The following is a 9,048-nucleotide window of genomic DNA, read 5'->3' on the forward strand; positions in this document are numbered from 1 at the left end:
AATGCATCAGTGATTCGTATTTCCATGAACTTTCTGGAACGGCACAGGAATGCCCCTGTCTGTGTGCATGTGTGCGGTGCGCGCGTATGTCTACACTTTGTGTAGCCGTTAGCGATGATGCTAATGATAACCTTCTTCTGGTAGGGAAGGAATGGCTTTCCCCAAAACCTTCGCAAGTAAATGTTAACTACAAAGTAGCCTATGCCTGCCTGGCAGAATTATACCGTGATCATTTGCATCACTCCAGTGGCCATTTGTTCTACAGCAACACCGCTTAACCAAACAAAGGTCTCTTCCTGGTGCACGCTTGCATTTAAGGGTAACTACACCCCAAAATCTAAATGTCTTACATTTTTCCCAGACCTCACAAATGGTCACCTGATAGGGTTTAAACATTGTTGTGGACATAGAACATCCAATTGTGCTGTTTTGCTATTAAAAAGGTGTACTTTTGAGAGCGAAAACCTGCCAAAACAGGGACAAACGGTCAACGGGGAAATCTAAACGGAGAAAAGGGAACTTGGGAATTAACGGAATCAGGCAAAACATTGAAGGGATTTTATAGTGCCCTAATGGACTACAGACATTGACTGTCTCCTAGACTAAAAACAAAGGCTGCATGTACTGCCTATATTTTGAGGGAAACGCACTGTCCATTATTTGATTTGATCAGGGCAGGGCAGCACACACAAACTGCATTTAGTCCAATAACAATCCATGATATTATTAGGGTGATAAATAAAAGGCAGTTGCTCCATGACACAAGAGCACGCTCTACTGGGACAAAAAGCTTACAGCACCTGGTATTCCCAGGCGGTCTCCCATCCAAGTACTAACCAGGCCCGACCCTGCTTAGCTTCCGAGATCGGACGAGATCGGGCGTATTCAGGCTGGTATGGCCGTAAGCGAGGGAACAACTCTTGGTACACTATATAAAGTCAATGTGTCACTCACTCTGAAAGGGACACAGAAACGTATCCACTTTGTGACACAAACTGAAGAAGCTCAACCCTTGCTTACATTTCCAATATATATATATATATATATATATATATATATATTTGAGTCTTGTTGGGGGGGGGGAAGAGGGCATATCCTATGTTGATTTATGACAAGTTCATTGACTAGGGCCCTATAAAATAGGCGTTGCGGACCGAATCACGGAATCCAGACATTAAACCGAAATTCAACAATATTCAAACATTTATTGAACTTAGTAAGAAATCAACTAAATCTATTCAACTTGTTAGAAAACGCATTCATTTGCCCAAGTCAATCATAAGACATGAACAAAATGCATCAGTGATTCGTATTTCCATGAACTTTCTGAAACGGCACAGGAATGCCCCTGTCTGTGTGCATGTGTGCGGTGCGCGCGTATGTCTACACTTTGTGTAGCCGTTAGCGATGATGCTAATGATAACCTTCTTCTGGTAGGGAAGGAATGGCTTTCCCCAAAACCTTCGCAAGTAAATGTTAACTACAAAGTAGCCTATGCCTGCCTGGCAGAATTATACCGTGATCATTTGCATCACTCCAGTGGCCATTTGTTCTACAGCAACACCGCTTAACCAAACAAAGGTCTCTTCCTGGTGCACGCTTGCATTTAAGGGTAACTACACCCCAAAATCTAAATGTCTTACATTTTTCCCAGACCTCACAAATGGTCACCTGATAGGGTTTAAACATTGTTGTGGACATAGAACATCCAATTGTGCTGTTTTGCTATTAAAAAGGTGTACTTTTGAGAGCGAAAACCTGCCAAAACAGGGACAAACGGTCAACGGGGAAATCTAAACGGAGAAAAGGGAACTTGGGAATTAACGGAATCAGGCAAAACATTGAAGGGATTTTATAGTGCCCTAATGGACTACAGACATTGACTGTCTCCTAGACTAAAAACAAAGGCTGCATGTACTGCCTATATTTTGAGGGAAACGCACTGTCCATTATTTGATTTGATCAGGGCAGGGCAGCACACACAAACTGCATTTAGTCCAATAACAATCCATGATATTATTAGGGTGATAAATAAAAGGCAGTTGCTCCATGACACAAGAGCACGCTCTACTGGGACAAAAGCTTACAGCACCTGGTATTCCCAGGCGGTCTCCCATCCAAGTACTAACCAGGCCCGACCCTGCTTAGCTTCCGAGATCGGACGAGATCGGGCGTATTCAGGCTGGTATGGCCGTAAGCGAGGGAACAACTCTTGGTACACTATATAAAGTCAATGTGTCACTCACTCTGAAAGGGACACAGAAACGTATCCACTTTGTGACACAAACTGAAGAAGCTCAACCCTTGCTTACATTTCCATATATATAAATAAAAATATATATATATATATGAGTCTTGTTGGGGGGAAGAGGGCATATCCTATGTTGATTTATGACAAGTTCATTGACTAGGGCCCTATAAAATAGGCGTTGCGGACCGAATCACGGAATCCAGACATTAAACCGAAATTCAACAATATTCAAACATTTATTGAACTTAGTAAGAAATCAACTAAATCTATTCAACTTGTTAGAAAACGCATTCATTTGCCCAAGTCAATCATAAGACATGAACAAAATGCATCAGTGATTCGTATTTCCATGAACTTTCTGAAACGGCACAGGAATGCCCCTGTCTGTGTGCATGTGTGCGGTGCGCGCGTATGTCTACACTTTGTGTAGCCGTTAGCGATGATGCTAATGATAACCTTCTTCTGGTAGGGAAGGAATGGCTTTCCCCAAAACCTTCGCAAGTAAATGTTAACTACAAAGTAGCCTATGCCTGCCTGGCAGAATTATACCGTGATCATTTGCATCACTCCAGTGGCCATTTGTTCTACAGCAACACCGCTTAACCAAACAAAGGTCTCTTCCTGGTGCACGCTTGCATTTAAGGGTAACTACACCCCAAAATCTAAATGTCTTACATTTTTCCCAGACCCCACAAATGGTCACCTGATAGGGTTTAAACATTGTTGTGGACATAGAACATCCAATTGTGCTGTTTTGCTATTAAAAAGGTGTACTTTTGAGAGCGAAAACCTGCCAAAACAGGGACAAACGGTCAACGGGGAAATCTAAACGGAGAAAAGGGAACTTGGGAATTAACGGAATCAGGCAAAACATTGAAGGGATTTTATAGTGCCCTAATGGACTACAGACATTGACTGTCTCCTAGACTAAAAACAAAGGCTGCATGTACTGCCTATATTTTGAGGGAAACGCACTGTCCATTATTTGATTTGATCAGGGCAGGGCAGCACACACAAACTGCATTTAGTCCAATAACAATCCATGATATTATTAGGGTGATAAATAAAAGGCAGTTGCTCCATGACACAAGAGCACGCTCTACTGGGACAAAAAGCTTACAGCACATGGTATTCCCAGGCGGTCTCCCATCCAAGTACTAACCAGGCCCAACCCTGCTTAGCTTCCGAGATCGGACGAGATCGGGCGTATTCAGGCTGGTATGGCCGTAAGCGAGGGAACAACTCTTGGTACACTATATAAAGTCAATGTGTCACTCACTCTGAAAGGGACACAGAAACGTATCCACTTTGTGACACAAACTGAAGAAGCTCAACCCTTGCTTACATTTCCAATATATATATATATATATATATATATATATATATATTTGAGTCTTGTTGGGGGGAAGAGGGCATATCCTATGTTGATTTATGACAAGTTCATTGACTAGGGCCCTATAAAATAGGCGTTGCGGACCGAATCACGGAATCCAGACATTAAACCGAAATTCAACAATATTCAAACATTTATTGAACTTAGTAAGAAATCAACTAAATCTATTCAACTTGTTAGAAAACGCATTCATTTGCCCAAGTCAATCATAAGACATGAACAAAATGCATCAGTGATTCGTATTTCCATGAACTTTCTGAAACGGCACAGGAATGCCCCTGTCTGTGTGCATGTGTGCGGTGCGCGCGTATGTCTACACTTTGTGTAGCCGTTAGCGATGATGCTAATGATAACCTTCTTCTGGTAGGGAAGGAATGGCTTTCCCCAAAACCTTCGCAAGTAAATGTTAACTACAAAGTAGCCTATGCCTGCCTGGCAGAATTATACCGTGATCATTTGCATCACTCCAGTGGCCATATGTTCTACAGCAACACCGCTTAACCAAACAAAGGTCTCTTCCTGGTGCACGCTTGCATTTAAGGGTAACTACACCCCAAAATCTAAATGTCTTACATTTTTCCCAGACCTCACAAATGGTCACCTGATAGGGTTTAAACATTGTTGTGGACATAGAACATCCAATTGTGCTGTTTTGCTATTAAAAAGGTGTACTTTTGAGAGCGAAAACCTGCCAAAACAGGGACAAACGGTCAACGGGGAAATCTAAACGGAGAAAAGGGAACTTGGGAATTAACGGAATCAGGCAAAACATTGAAGGGATTTTATAGTGCCCTAATGGACTACAGACATTGACTGTCTCCTAGACTAAAAACAAAGGCTGCATGTACTGCCTATATTTTGAGGGAAACGCACTGTCCATTATTTGATTTGATCAGGGCAGGGCAGCACACACAAACTGCATTTAGTCCAATAACAATCCATGATATTATTAGGGTGATAAATAAAAGGCAGTTGCTCCATGACACAAGAGCACGCTCTACTGGGACAAAAAGCTTACAGCACCTGGTATTCCCAGGCGGTCTCCCATCCAAGTACTAACCAGGCCCGACCCTGCTTAGCTTCCGAGATTGGACGAGATCGGGCGTATTCAGGCTGGTATGGCCGTAAGCGAGGGAACAACTCTTGGTACACTATATAAAGTCAATGTGTCACTCACTCTGAAAGGGACACAGAAACGTATCCACTTTGTGACACAAACTGAAGAAGCTCAACCCTTGCTTACATTTCCAATATATATATATATATATATATATATATATTGAGTCTTGTTGGGGGGAAGAGGGCATATCCTATGTTGATTTATGACAAGTTCATTGACTAGGGCCCTATAAAATAGGCGTTGCGGACCGAATCACGGAATCCAGACATTAAACCGAAATGCAACAATATTCAAACATTTATTGAACTTAGTAAGAAATCAACTAAATCTATTCAACTTGTTAGAAAACGCATTCATTTGCCCAAGTCAATCATAAGACATGAACAAAATGCATCAGTGATTCGTATTTCCATGAACTTTCTGGAACGGCACAGGAATGCCCCTGTCTGTGTGCATGTGTGCGGTGCGCGCGTATGTCTACACTTTGTGTAGCCGTTAGCGATGATGCTAATGATAACCTTCTTCTGGTAGGGAAGGAATGGCTTTCCCCAAAACCTTCGCAAGTAAATGTTAACTACAAAGTAGCCTATGCCTGCCTGGCAGAATTATACCGTGATCATTTGCATCACTCCAGTGGCCATTTGTTCTACAGCAACACCGCTTAACCAAACAAAGGTCTCTTCCTGGTGCACGCTTGCATTTAAGGGTAACTACACCCCAAAATCTAAATGTCTTACATTTTTCCCAGACCTCACAAATGGTCACCTGATAGGGTTTAAACATTGTTGTGGACATAGAACATCCAATTGTGCTGTTTTGCTATTAAAAAGGTGTACTTTTGAGAGCGAAAACCTGCCAAAACAGGGACAAACGGTCAACGGGGAAATCTAAACGGAGAAAAGGGAACTTGGGAATTAACGGAATCAGGCAAAACATTGAAGGGATTTTATAGTGCCCTAATGGACTACAGACATTGACTGTCTCCTAGACTAAAAACAAAGGCTGCATGTACTGCCTATATTTTGAGGGAAACGCACTGTCCATTATTTGATTTGATCAGGGCAGGGCAGCACACACAAACTGCATTTAGTCCAATAACAATCCATGATATTATTAGGGTGATAAATAAAAGGCAGTTGCTCCATGACACAAGAGCACGCTCTACTGGGACAAAAGCTTACAGCACTGGTATTCCCAGGCGGTCTCCCATCCAAGTACTAACCAGGCCCGACCCTGCTTAGCTTCCGAGATCGGACGAGATCGGGCGTATTCAGGCTGGTATGGCCGTAAGCGAGGGAACAACTCTTGGTACACTATATAAAGTCAATGTGTCACTCACTCTGAAAGGGACACAGAAACGTATCCACTTTGTGACACAAACTGAAGAAGCTCAACCCTTGCTTACATTTCCAATATATATATATATATATATATATATATTGAGTCTTGTTGGGGGGAAGAGGGCATATCCTATGTTGATTTATGACAAGTTCATTGACTAGGGCCCTATAAAATAGGCGTTGCGGACCGAATCACGGAATCCAGACATTAAACCGAAATTCAACAATATTCAAACATTTATTGAACTTAGTAAGAAATCAACTAAATCTATTCAACTTGTTAGAAAACGCATTCATTTGCCCAAGTCAATCATAAGACATGAACAAAATGCATCAGTGATTCGTATTTCCATGAACTTTCTGGAAACGGCACAGGAATGCCCCTGTCTGTGTGCATGTGTGCGGTGCGGCGCGTATGTCTACACTTTGTGTAGCCGTTAGCGATGATGCTAATGATAACCTTCTTCTGGTAGGGAAGGAATGGCTTTCCCCAAAACCTTCGCAAGTAAATGTTAACTACAAAGTAGCCTATGCCTGCCTGGCAGAATTATACCGTGATCATTTGCATCACTCCAGTGGCCATTTGTTCTACAGCAACACCGCTTAACCAAACAAAGGTCTCTTCCTGGTGCACGCTTGCATTTAAGGGTAACTACACCCCAAAATCTAAATGTCTTACATTTTTCCCAGACCCCACAAATGGTCACCTGATAGGGTTTAAACATTGTTGTGGACATAGAACATCCAATTGTGCTGTTTTGCTATTAAAAAGGTGTACTTTTGAGAGCGAAAACCTGCCAAAACAGGGACAAACGGTCAACGGGGAAATCTAAACGGAGAAAAGGGAACTTGGGAATTAACGGAATCAGGCAAAACATGGAAGGGATTTTATAGTGCCCTAATGGACTACAGACATTGACTGTCTCCTAGACTAAAAACAAAGGCTGCATGTACTGCCTATATTTTGAGGGAAACGCACTGTCCATTATTTGATTTGATCAGGGCAGGGCAGCACACACAAACTGCATTTAGTCCAATAACAATCCATGATATTATTAGGGTGATAAATAAAAGGCAGTTGCTCCATGACACAAGAGCACGCTCTACTGGGACAAAAAGCTTACAGCACATGGTATTCCCAGGCGGTCTCCCATCCAAGTACTAACCAGGCCCGACCCTGCTTAGCTTCCGAGATCGGGCGTATTCAGGCTGGTATGGCCGTAAGCGAGGGAACAACTCTTGGTACACTATATAAAGTCAATGTGTCACTCACTCTGAAAGGGACACAGAAACGTATCCACTTTGTGACACAAACTGAAGAAGCTCAACCCTTGCTTACATTTCCAATATATATATATATATATATATATGATATGAGTCTTGTTGGGGGGGGAAGAGGGCATATCCTATGTTGATTTATGACAAGTTCATTGACTAGGGCCCTATAAAATAGGCGTTGCGGACCGAATCACGGAATCCAGACATTAAACCGAAATTCAACAATATTCAAACATTTATTGAACTTAGTAAGAAATCAACTAAATCTATTCAACTTGTTAGAAAACGCATTCATTTGCCCAAGTCAATCATAAGACATGAACAAAATGCATCAGTGATTCGTATTTCCATGAACTTTCTGGAACGGCACAGGAATGCCCCTGTCTGTGTGCATGTGTGCGGTGCGCGCGTATGTCTACACTTTGTGTAGCCGTTAGCGATGATGCTAATGATAACCTTCTTCTGGTAGGGAAGGAATGGCTTTCCCCAAAACCTTCGCAAGTAAATGTTAACTACAAAGTAGCCTATGCCTGCCTGGCAGAATTATACCGTGATCATTTGCATCACTCCAGTGGCCATTTGTTCTACAGCAACACCGCTTAACCAAACAAAGGTCTCTTCCTGGTGCACGCTTGCATTTAAGGGTAACTACACCCCAAAATCTAAATGTCTTACATTTTTCCCAGACCTCACAAATGGTCACCTGATAGGGTTTAAACATTGTTGTGGACATAGAACATCCAATTGTGCTGTTTTGCTATTAAAAAGGTGTACTTTTGAGAGCGAAAACCTGCCAAAACAGGGACAAACGGTCAACGGGGAAATCTAAACGGAGAAAAGGGAACTTGGGAATTAACGGAATCAGGCAAAACATTGAAGGGATTTTATAGTGCCCTAATGGACTACAGACATTGACTGTCTCCTAGACTAAAAACAAAGGCTGCATGTACTGCCTATATTTTGAGGGAAACGCACTGTCCATTATTTGATTTGATCAGGGCAGGGCAGCACACACAAACTGCATTTAGTCCAATAACAATCCATGATATTATTAGGGTGATAAATAAAAGGCAGTTGCTCCATGACACAAGAGCACGCTGTACTGGGACAAAAAGCTTACAGCACCTGGTATTCCCAGGCGGTCTCCCATCCAAGTACTAACCAGGCCCGACCCTGCTTAGCTTCCGAGATCGGACGAGATCGGGCGTATTCAGGCTGGTATGGCCGTAAGCGAGGGAACAACTCTTGGTACACTATATAAAGTCAATGTGTCACTCACTCTGAAAGGGACACAGAAACGTATCCACTTTGTGACACAAACTGAAGAAGCTCAACCCTTGCTTACATTTCCAAAAAATATATAAAATATATATATATATATTTGAGTCTTGTTGGGGGGGGAAGAGGGCATATCCTATGTTGATTTATGACAAGTTCATTGACTAGGGCCCTATAAAATAGGCGTTGCGGACCGAATCACGGAATCCAGACATTAAACCGAAATTCAACAATATTCAAACATTTATTGAACTTAGTAAGAAATCAACTAAATCTATTCAACTTGTTAGAAAACGCATTCATTTGCCCAAGTCAATCATAAGACATGAACAAAATGCATCAGTGATTCGTATTTCCATGAACTTTCTGAAACGGCACAGGAATGCCC

General features: G+C 42.1%; 6 non-coding genes and 1 pseudogene across 6 annotated transcripts; all 7 read right to left on the reverse strand.

Annotated features, from left to right (window-relative positions):
- Positions 1-788: 788 nt before the first annotated feature.
- Positions 789-907, reverse strand: LOC121562255. The gene has a single exon (XR_005999453.1). It is a non-coding gene; the product is annotated as a 5S ribosomal RNA (ribosomal RNA).
- Positions 908-2,080: 1,173 nt separating this feature from the next.
- On the reverse strand, positions 2,081-2,199 carry LOC121562254. Its single transcript, XR_005999452.1, has one exon. It is a non-coding gene; the product is annotated as a 5S ribosomal RNA (ribosomal RNA).
- Positions 2,200-3,364: 1,165 nt separating this feature from the next.
- LOC121562970 lies at positions 3,365-3,483 on the reverse strand. The gene has a single exon (XR_005999706.2). It is a non-coding gene; the product is annotated as a 5S ribosomal RNA (ribosomal RNA).
- Positions 3,484-4,655: 1,172 nt separating this feature from the next.
- Positions 4,656-4,774, reverse strand: LOC121562968. The gene has a single exon (XR_005999704.2). It is a non-coding gene; the product is annotated as a 5S ribosomal RNA (ribosomal RNA).
- Positions 4,775-5,938: 1,164 nt separating this feature from the next.
- On the reverse strand, positions 5,939-6,056 carry LOC121562982. Its single transcript, XR_006658805.1, has one exon. It is a non-coding gene; the product is annotated as a 5S ribosomal RNA (ribosomal RNA).
- A 1,165-nt stretch (positions 6,057-7,221) lies between these two features.
- LOC123484984 lies at positions 7,222-7,330 on the reverse strand (annotated as a pseudogene).
- Positions 7,331-8,495: 1,165 nt separating this feature from the next.
- On the reverse strand, positions 8,496-8,614 carry LOC121562271. The gene has a single exon (XR_005999468.1). It is a non-coding gene; the product is annotated as a 5S ribosomal RNA (ribosomal RNA).
- Positions 8,615-9,048: the final 434 nt, after the last annotated feature.

This window comes from Coregonus clupeaformis, unplaced genomic scaffold (assembly GCF_020615455.1).
Source record: "Coregonus clupeaformis isolate EN_2021a unplaced genomic scaffold, ASM2061545v1 scaf0523, whole genome shotgun sequence".
NCBI classification, from domain to species: domain Eukaryota; kingdom Metazoa; phylum Chordata; class Actinopteri; order Salmoniformes; family Salmonidae; genus Coregonus; species Coregonus clupeaformis.